Genomic DNA, 8,806 nt, shown 5'->3' on the forward strand with positions numbered 1-8,806 from the left:
AATTATGTTCAGACGTTCAGTTTCCGTTTAGGGTTAAATCCTGATTCCGACCTTTTAAAACGTCGGGCATTAGAAAGTTTGTTCACCAACAGGTTCTCAGTCAACCTGGTAAACACAGCAGCCGTCAGCTTCACGATATCATGGATGCTAGAAGTGCCAATTTAGCATCAGACAAGGAAACAATAAAGAAATAAACATCCTGTCACGTTTCTGGTTAGGTTTTAACCACACACAGACGTTACATCGCTCTGCAAACACACCTGACTCCATTCATAAAAACACTGATTTTAGCTCACAGAACAGGAGCTGTGTTTACATGTTATACTACATAAAATATATCTCACACAATGGGCCTCATTCACTAATATCTGCGCAGAAATGTTCTTACTCTCTGCAAAAAATAAGTACTTGCGCAAAATCCCCGTCGGATTTATGACACGTGCGTACCGGCACAATTTTGTTCTCACCAGCGTGCGTATTTAAATCAGAACCATTCTAAACTGACAGGCGCGTGTCCGCGATCTGCAATCAGCATACTGCCACGCCTCTTTTTCTCTATATAAGGACATCTGTTTGGTGCCGCATGAAGAGAGCGGTGTTACGGAGAAGCTGACAGAACGTGAAAGATGGCCTCAAAAGGAAAAAAGGAAAATTTCACATCAGCAGAAATAGAAACAATTGTAACAAAAGTGTTACATTTCAATATGAACATTTTCATATGGTCTACTCTACTGTACACTTAATAAACTAACTCAACTGCTATAATTGAAGTTTTAATTATATGACAATAAATTATGAGGATGACACGGCATTTATGTTTGATCCATACATTAGTAAATTCAATTATTGTCATCTATTAAAGCCTTTTTTTTCAATAAATGAGGTTTTATGCATTTAGTTAAAGGGTGTGTGTTAACATTTCCGAGGACATTTCTTTCATCATCTGTGCGTCCGCATGGTCTGAGGGAGTTCTACATTTGTTCGCAGAGTACGAAGAAATTTAGGTAAGAACAAATTGATGAATCCCAGATTTGTGCGTCAAATGTGCGTACGCACAGTTCAAGCACAGATTCGTGCGTGCGCACTGTTCGTAAATGAGGCCCAATGACTGAAGGACACTCAGAGGACCAAAACATCTAACGCCGAAGCAGCAAACATCCTGTGTGTGTGTGTGTGTGTGTGTGTGTGTGTGTGTGTGTGCGTGTGTGTGTGTGTGTGTGTGTGTGTGTGTGTTACTTAGTGCTCAAAGTGTCCTTGCAGGCGATGTTATCTTCCTCCACTGATCAATATTCAATCTAATATTTTGATATGTGAGGAATGAGCTGTGAGTTTCGTCCTTCGTTCATCTTGAAGTCTTCAGAGAGCACAAAGTCCTTCATGTTTCATCAGATATGTGTCTGTTAATAACTTTACACTCTCACTGCATCACAACACGTTAAACAACAGCTCGGACATGTTTCCCTGCAGACATGATGATTCACTCAAACGTGTCGTTCTGACTGCGTAACGTACAGTTTATCTTCTGTTGCACACGGGGCCCCCAGAGTGGTCACTTTATCTCTCCTTATCTTTACTAACTCATTATTTCCAAAAATTCCAGAGTAATGTGAGTAAATTCATAGTCTGAAAGCTGATCCCAGCACCTCTTCTGTCTTCAGCTCGTTCCTCGTTCCCCAAGTGGGTTCAGATATTAATAGCAAAGTTATTTTAATGACAACAAGACACAGAAGTTTAAACCCCGACTGAGACTCACAGAACGAATAAATTAACTTTGTGTCTGAGAGAGAGTTTAAATGTATTCAGATCTTATCCAGCCGATAACCTGCACATTCATTAACTTCAGCCCCGTTCAAACATGCACTCTTCTGTTAATCACTTATTTATTTATATTGTCACATGTCTAACGGGCTGCCGGAGCAGCGTACTTCACTGTGTGGTAATTAGCAGCAGCTGCAGCAGGAGGTGTCCTTTAAACAGTCACCTACGCAGAGAGGAGAGAGGAGAGAGGAGCGCAGAAAAATCACCGAGGACACTTCAGAAGCACGTTGAAATGATCCGACATCTGGAGAACGAATAATAATAAATACTGACATAGAAACGTGTTAATTATCACACTAAATCTACTTGTTGTCTTCATTGTTCTTCTTGTGGTCGCTGTCGCCTTACAGTCAGGGTTTATATATTATTTAATTTTAAGCACTTCTTTCTAACTTGTAACGTTTGTGAAAATACATCGAGGTTTGAAGGACTTTCATGTTCATTCTCTTCTCTACGGAGGCCAAAGGTGGCCACGTCAGTCTCTTTTATTGACTTAAATATTAAGACGCCAGTTATCTGCAGGGGATATTTTTGTCTTATTGATTTTATTTTTTAGAACATCACCCTTTTATAATGTGAGAATAAGTAAAAAATGTCTCTGATCAACTTATTTAAGTGACGTAAAAAAAAATCACAAAATCAGAGACGTTCAGGTAAGTATGACAGACGAAGAAGAAAAGCAGCACAAGGCACCAGAAACTCTTCCTGAAACTTACTTAAAGTTGTGAAACCGTCAGTTTGATTTGTTTGAGGAAAAACAGTAAAGTTAAAATAGTAATTCAACGTTTGGATTAAACGTGTCTTTAAGTCCCGCCTTCTGGGTGAAAGTCCTGCGTGATTGGACCGCTCCATCATCTTAACTTCTGCCTTATGAGCACTTTTTCACTCTTTCTACGACGTCAGCTGACTCGAGCAGTTTCCACATGTTCAGAATCTTAAACATTTTATATTTGTAGAAGTCACTGGGAGGTCGCTCGCATGCAGTTCTCGTCTTCTCTACGGAGGCCAAAAGAGGCCAAAAGATACCAATCTTTTTTTTTAAGTAATTTTGCAGATATCATCATCTTATACAAATTTTAAGACCATCATTTAAAGATATAACTTGTTTTAGTTTATAAATTGTATAAATACTTATTGAAATGTCCACATTAACAAAGTTCAAATGAAGCCTCAGAAAACCATCAGAAGGAACCTTTTGTCTGTTTCCGTCTGAAACACGAGACACGTTGTTAAACAGTTTGATCAGGTTTATGAAACACATCTTTAAAGATGACTTTATTTTGAAAAGTGCCTTTCACTTCCTGCTTCTGGGACAAATTTCAGAGCGCTCCATCTCCCAACAAACCCCCATGTAGACCGTGTTGCTCCTTTTAATACGACGCCTGACCTCCTGCATGATGGAGAGCGATTGCTGATAGTGGAAGACCTCATGTTTTGTAAAATGTTGCATGCTGGGAGGTCGCTCTCATGCGTTTTTTCTCTTCACGGGTCAGATACGTTTTGCTCGTCGCCCCCCCGCCTGCAGCGCGGTCTCACCGACATGCAGAAGCCAGCAGGAGGCGACCTGCAGCGAGGTCAGCCCCTGTGTGCAGCTGGAAGTGAAAGTGAGTCCTCCCTCACTGTGGCTCTGCTGCAGGGGAGCGTTCGCACGCAGCAGGCCGACGCTGCTCACACTCACGCTCAGCTCAGCGGCAGGAAGTCACGACGTCTCTGCTGCATCAGCACTTCCTGCACGGGGAAACAATTTCAGGCAATTCTCGCGGGTGCTAAAACCTATATTTCACTTCTATCTGGACTGAAATAAAAAACTCGTCTCCCTTAAACAGCCTCGGCTCCTCTCTTAGTTTAAACATGAACTGATTCCCTCCTCCTCCTCCTCCTCCTCCTCCTCCTCCTCCTCCTCTTCCTCCTTCCTGTTTTCCCAGAAATCCCTCTCCGGCAGATTTCTGTCTGCAACCTTTTTACCTTTTTAATCAAAACTACTTGAGGCCGTTCAGTATTCATGAGCTGAATGATGGAAATTGGCCTTTCAGCTACTGTGGCTCATCTCTGCTGGCAGTGAGGGGGAGGGGGGTGACGACAGACATAGAGAGATGATGGAAGGAGAGAGAGAGAGAGAGAGAGAGAGCACCTTTTCCCCAGAGACAGACAGTGACAAGCAGCCGCAGTAAAAACATGCGATGCCTCCCTGTTTCCTCCTCTCACGGAGCTCATTAGCCTTCCAAATGCTGCTGCTGGTTCCTCGTCCCCCCGGGCTCCTCCGCTGACAGTCCGTCGTGTTTTTTGGCCGACTCGCAGTCACTGCCTCTGACCTCGTGTCAGGAGAGCGGCTGGCTGCCCCTCTGAACTGTCATCTGCTTCTGAGTGTGAGACGCCTGGAAGTGTTTCTTTCTCAACAAGAGCGCAGAGACGGTGAGGGGGGGGGGACAGGCCGAGCGGAGGCCGGAGGTCAGAGCCTGCAGCTCGGACGCTCTGAGACCACAAACACAGATGATGCCTCAGACCCGGGGGGTTTAAGTGGGAGTCCTGCTGCCCCCCAGGACTCGGACAGTAGTTGTTATTCTTCCTCCTTCTGAGTAACGAGACGCTCGGATACTCGGACTCAATTTAAAATCTAAAATCGGACAATAAAGATGTTTTTTTGGTGACAGACTCATGAAGGAAGAACTTAACAAGAGAATTAATCAACAGAAATGTTCAGCTTGAATTTCATTTTTTGTATTGTTAGAAATGGAGCAAAAACTTTCTGAAATGCTGCAAAAAATAAAATAGAATTGTTGAAGTTAAACTTTGCACATCAGATTATTCTTTTCATCATTTATCTTCACGGTTCAATAAGAAAAATCATACATTGTTTTATTTATCTTACATTAAAAGTTCATTTTTAACTGGTAGACTGTTGGACAGTAAAAATAATTTGGGTGTACTGTCCCTTTAAGAGCCAGCCAACATGGCCGCCCACTGAAGGCTGTTCAGTTAATCCAGAGAGGATCCAGACTATCCTGCGCTGCTCTTTCGCTGCTGCTTCAGACTGTGAGAGAAGTTTTTACAAACATCCAAATATCCAAAGATTTCAGTGAGAGCTCAACGACGTCGCAGGATTTAAAAGATCTGCAGAAAGAAACCAGCTGGACGTCGGGCCTGCTTCAGCCCTCAGCGTGGACTCACAGGTACAGAAGAACTTGTTGCAGTGTGGTGGTTTGTTGTTGGTGTAAATTTGGCCTCAGGATTTCCTCATTTTGTGCCTGTGAAGCAAAAAGGTCAAAAATGTGATTTTATTAGTTTATTTGGTTGTTTTTTTGGCCATGTTGATTTTTGTGTCTCAGCGTGACAAACTAAGTTTCACGTCTCTGTGAGGGTTCGTCAGTGTTTCCACAGCGGGCTGAAACACGGCTCTGAACTCAGAACTTCAAGAGGTGAATTTCTTGTTTGTTTTGTTTAGTTGTTAAATGAATGTTATCCTCTTACAGCCAGTGTTCACCTCGCTTTCACACTTTTACACACCTCTTGTTAGGATGCACTGTGTGTAGTTATTGACAGCAGCTGTAAAAGGCTGCCAAAGAACACATATTATAAATGTAGGAATAAATAACAGTTCAGTCTGTAGAAGACACTTTTCTCTCTGGTGTGTGTCTGCTGAAGAGCTGAGTTATTCACTGTGTACTGCTTTAATTACCTGGTTGTCTGTTTGGAAGAGGAGGAGAGCTCTGAGGAAATGTTCGCGTCATAGAGCTCGGGGTCAATGAACTTTAAAGAAAGCTAACTAGCAGGGCAAACAAACAAGCTAAGCTAATGTTAGTGGCAGCTCGGCCTGCAGCCCACTCTCTGCTCGCAGCGCGGTGTTGTTTGCTAAAAGCAGCTCTTCTTCTCTGCTCTGAAACGGCAGGTCCAGGGGGCAGCCATAACACCTCCATGGGGGCAGCACAGAGATGATTCCTGCTGCTCTGGAGCAGAAGAACTGACATCTGATGACACAAGTATTTTTGTTGGGGGCTTTTAAATTACAGTGTCAGTTTGTGCACAGACATACCAACCTGATCCCACGTCTCAGGCTGTGCTGACGCCATGTCAGTCTTGGTATCAGTATCAGAACTACTCATAATATATTATTTCCATTACAGTAAAGACTCGATGGTCTCTGCAGGTAGCTGGAAAAAACTGAATCTGCATCAGCATCATCCTGGTAAACCGGTCTCCTGACTTTGATGTGTGTGTTAGCATGTGTCGACCTGTGCTGCTGGATGTGGTGCAGCCTGTGGGGCTCAGCTGGAGGCCTGTGTTTCAGAGGCCCGGGTCAGCAGACTCGGTACCAGCAGCGTGCACACAGAAACCCTGCAGTGTGAGGGCTGATCAGGAGGACAGGTGAAGAGACGCCTGCAGGCCTGGTGGAGGCTGACCTCGTGTCACGGCTCATCTCTGGGGTTGTGTAGGAGTGTTTGGAAAAGGCCCGAGAGCTACAGCTCTGCCCTCTGAAGGTCACAGCAGCTCCGCACATCAGCCCGAGAAGTTATTCACACATCCATGCTCTGCAGCGTGAATATTTACTGCTCTGCATGCTGGATCCTAACAGGCGTTTTAACAGGACAAATAAAACAGGCCTTTTCCTGGGTTTCAAAGCGCAGGCTGCTGTACAGGAAGGAAGAGGAGTAAGCCCTGAACTAACGCGTCTAAATCCACACAGGTTACTAATGTCTCAAAGTATTTGGTCATGTTTCAGCACATGTAAGAGAAATTCTGCTGTGGTAGTCCACTCAGCTTTCAACTGCAGTGAAGCAGGCTGTAATGGCTGCAACATAATCCTTGATGGGTCAAAGGTCGTCCACTCAAAGTTCTTGTTGTTTCCACTGACAGGCTCAGATTGTTATTCTAAGTGTGTGACAACATGACAGAAAGGATCCCTACAGAGATAGACCTTTTTGTTACAGAGGAAGATGATTGTTTTAACCACACACAGACGTTACATCGCTCTCTGCACACACACCAGACTCCATTCACAAAAACAGTGATTTAACTTCACAGAACACAGGAGCTGCTGGTCTACCTCTGCCTGTATTGGTTAGTTAGTTTGTGTAATGATATTACTTTCATGTTTACTTTGGATCCAACATAATACACATGTAACTCAAAACAACACAAACAAACTCATTTATTATGGAAGCTGTAAACCAGAAAATCCCGTATTCAGAAAGTTAAAATGAGCGTTTTGTCCATGGAGTCTGGTGTCTCTGAAGAGAGCGATGCAACAGCTGTTTCTTGTTAGAATAAAGCGTCTTCCTCTTTAACAAAAAGGCTCCTGAAGGTTTCAGCTTGATCCGAGGGTGGATGTTTTGATAATATGGTTTGAGTCTTAGGTCTTAGTCTCCCTTTGAAGCGCCTGATATACGACAGATTCTTCCAACATCACTGTACTCTGCTACATCAGGTTATTCTAAAGGGATCTTCGGTCTGCAGTGAAAGAAACAGCCTGACGTACAGAGGCTGGAGCGATCCGTGTGGTTCAGTAAAAAAAGACATACAGCCTTTTTGTCTGGTTCTTGCAGCATCACTGGAGGTGTTTCTGTTCCTGCTGTTTGCAGCTGAACTGTCTGATATTTCAAGTAAAGGTTAACACAGACCAGAGATGTTTGTCACACCGTCCTGTCTGTCTTTATATCATTTCTTTTATCTAACCCTTGGAGTAGTTTAGGATTAAACCTGCGTGTTTGTTGTATTTTTGTCCTCCTTCCATCATGCTTCCCCTCCGGCTGTAACGCTCCCTCAGATCTGAGCATGTAACCGTCCCCCGACACACAGGTGTGTTTTTAACCTTTCACACAAAGCAAACATGGCCTCTTTTAGCTAACACATTAAAGAGCTCTTCAGGGAGCTAAGCTAACTCTCGTGCAATGCATCACTGTACATATGCACGAGTTTCTCAGTGCTCTCACAGCGACCGGTGACTGTGTCGTCTCACTCCTCGGGGTCAGACTCAGAGAAACCTTCGGGTCACCGCTCGGCCTGTAAATATTCATCAGTGCATCAACTGTGTGTGCGTTCTGGGAAAATGTCACTTCTGATCTGGAGCTTGTGTTTGCCTGAAACCTTCACGACAGCAGTGACAGACTCTCTGCACAGCAGCGAGAGAGGGAGAACAGTTGAAGCTCGGCTGAGTGGAAAATACTTCTGCTGTCATTCTTATTCTAACTGTGTTTTTCTTCTCCATCTTTTCAATGTCACCGCAGCAGTTTGAGATGATTCTAACTGTTGGCTTCGCCTCCTCCTCCGGGACCATCTTTATCTAAACACTGGTTCTCCTGCTCGGCCCTCTTTTTCTCTGCTGTGATACACAAAGATAGAAAAGGTTGTGTGTTTGCAGCTGCAGAATCTTTAATGATTCCTTGTAAAACATGGTCAGTTGTTTTTGGTTGAAAACAAAGATTAAAAACGGGTCATATAAAATGATCAGTTTGCATTAATCGTACAACGTTTCAGATGTTTGTCTAACCTCATAAAACCCCATGAACCAAACATGTTAAAACTCTGACTTTGTTGTTGAAAATCAAATTTTGGAGAATGTTTTTAGGACAGAAAGGATCGCTGCAGAAATGGGCATAAGATTTCTTCAAAGCCACCAGACTCCATTTAGAAAATACATCATTTAACCGCGTAGAAAAAGGGAGTTGCTTTTCTCCCGCTGCCTCAGTCACTTAGTTTATTATGTTATTGTGTGACGTTGATGCATTAAATATTTAGTTCGGATCCAGCTGAATGTTTGTGCAACACAACAACACAAACTAACCATCCGTTAGAGGCAGCAGCAGCTCCTGTGTTCTGTGAGGTTTTATGAATGGAGTCTGGTGTGTGTGCAGAGAGCGATGTAACGTCTGTGTGTGGTTAAAACAAGCATCTTCCTCTGTAACAAAAAGGTCTATCTCTGTAGGGATCCTTTCTGTCATGTTGTCACACACTTAGAATAACAATCTGAGCCTGTCAGTGGAAACAACAAGAA

The sequence above is a fragment of the Semicossyphus pulcher genome, unplaced genomic scaffold (genome assembly GCF_022749685.1).
Source record: "Semicossyphus pulcher isolate SPU_LCO1_2020_fin unplaced genomic scaffold, fSemPul1.0.p SCAF_26, whole genome shotgun sequence".
NCBI classification, from domain to species: Eukaryota; Metazoa; Chordata; class Actinopteri; order Labriformes; family Labridae; genus Semicossyphus; species Semicossyphus pulcher.